At 40.1% G+C, this 1,940-nt stretch overlaps 1 pseudogene; it reads right to left on the bottom strand.

Moving 5' to 3' along the window:
• LOC103606014 overlaps nucleotides 1–1,691 on the bottom strand; it is a 7,701-nt pseudogene extending 6,010 nt beyond the window's left edge.
• Between the last annotated feature and the right edge of the window lie 249 nt (nucleotides 1,692–1,940).

A 1,940-nucleotide genomic window follows, 5' to 3' on the forward strand; every position in this document is an offset into this window, starting at 1 on the left:
AAGGACCATTTCCTGTTACCAACTCATAGACCTGTGTGTGAAGGTTTTGTGACCCAGTCTGGACAACAGGCTTGAGGGGTCTGTGAGCTCCAGACCGAGCCCTAGCTCTGCAGTAGATAACTGCAAAATATGTGCCTCATGAACTGCTGTCACAAGGTAGTATGTAGGAGGAATCCATTGTTATGGAACTTTCTCACTTGTGTATGCAAAAGTGGACAAATATGTCCCATCTTAAACATAAAAAGAAATACTCTTACATCACAGTATATCTCTCCCTATCTAATACCTTATGTCTCTACAAATGGCACACATATACATGAAAAAATGTTTAACATTACTAGTCATCAGTGAAGTGCAAATTAAAACCACATGGAGATACCACCTCACTCCAGTTAGACTGGCTGTGATCAAAAAGATGGTGAATAACAAATGCTGGTGAAGGTGTGGAGGGAAGGGAACACTACTGCACTGTTGGTGGGATTGTAAATTAGTACATCCACCTTGGAAAATATTTGGAGATTTCTCAAACAACTACAGATAGATTTTCCATATGATCCAGCAATCCCTCTTCTGGGTATATATCCAGAGGAATGAAAATCATCACGTCGAAGAGAAACCTGCACTCCCATGTTTATTGCAGCTCTGTTTACAATAGCCAAGATATGGAACCAACCTAAGTGTCCATCAATATATGATTGGATAAGGAAACTGTGGTATATATACACTGTAGAATACTACTCTGCCATAAAAAGAATGAAATACTCCCATTTGTAACAACATGGATGAACCTGGAGAAACTTATGTTGAGTGAAACAAACAAAGCACAGAGGGATAAATACCACACGTGCTCACTCATATGTGGGAGCTAACAGTGAAAGGAAGGCAGGAAAGAAAGGTCACAGTAGTGCTGTGATCCAAGAGAGGTAGGGGACATTCCTAGAGCTACAAATGGGAGTTGAGGGGAGGGGGGAAGGGAAGGCAGGTTGGGGGACAATTGCAAGGGGCAAAGGGTACAAAACTAATTTCTGGTAATGGGTATGCCCCCAGTATGAATCTGGCCCCCACATCATGGGCAGGAGGGGGGATAATCAGCTTTGTATCCCATGAATATTCATAATGAATGAATGAATGAATAAATAAATAAATAAAAGGAATTTTGGGAATAAACCAAAACAAGAAAATCAAAAATAAAACCTTATTTCTATACTCCACAGATTTGCAACGAACTTTGACACATGTTGTACTCCTACTGGAACAATGTTGTGCCTATAATTCACACTTCTAATTGTGCTTTCATTATCATCTCTCAAATTTCAGTAATGACCAGGGCATTGCTGAGTTAAATGGGAACTTTTTAAAAACATCAGAAATAAAAATATTAATTAATTAATTAATCAAGCAAGGAAACAACCACTGCAATATCTGGCTCTGAGTTTGTCTGAATTAACTCTCAAGTGACATCAAGCAAATGTTCTTGGTTTCCATTCTCTCCGAAGCTTTCCTGCAGTGCCCAGCAGTCTCTTAGACTCACCTAGAAGTGATGTCTGGGAGAAAGGTCTTCATGAGAAAATCTGAATTCCTTCCTGGATGTTTGATGGTGAAGACTTAAACTCTGTTACCAGAAATGACAGCAGGAAGGCATCAAGCATTGGTCCCCTAGTAAGACTTAGGACTCTAGAAGAAACAACCATGTCCTTTCCAGCCCAAGTTTGTACATTGAGGAACAACAGCAGGGGAGCTATTTACAGCTGCAGATATCTGCTCTTTAGGCACATTTCCCAAATGTTACTCCAAACCCTGAGCATGTAATTTCTCTGTGGGACATTGTTTTGCACAGAAAGGCTAATTTTTCCCTGCAGATTTTTTGTTCCCAAGAGACCAGATTTAAAATCAGGTGAATCCAGTCTTTATTAGTCCTTTTCCATGAACTCTCCTGCCTT

This window comes from Galeopterus variegatus, unplaced genomic scaffold (genome assembly GCF_000696425.1).
Source record: "Galeopterus variegatus unplaced genomic scaffold, G_variegatus-3.0.2 Scaffold6226, whole genome shotgun sequence".
Taxonomy (NCBI): Eukaryota; Metazoa; Chordata; class Mammalia; order Dermoptera; family Cynocephalidae; genus Galeopterus; species Galeopterus variegatus.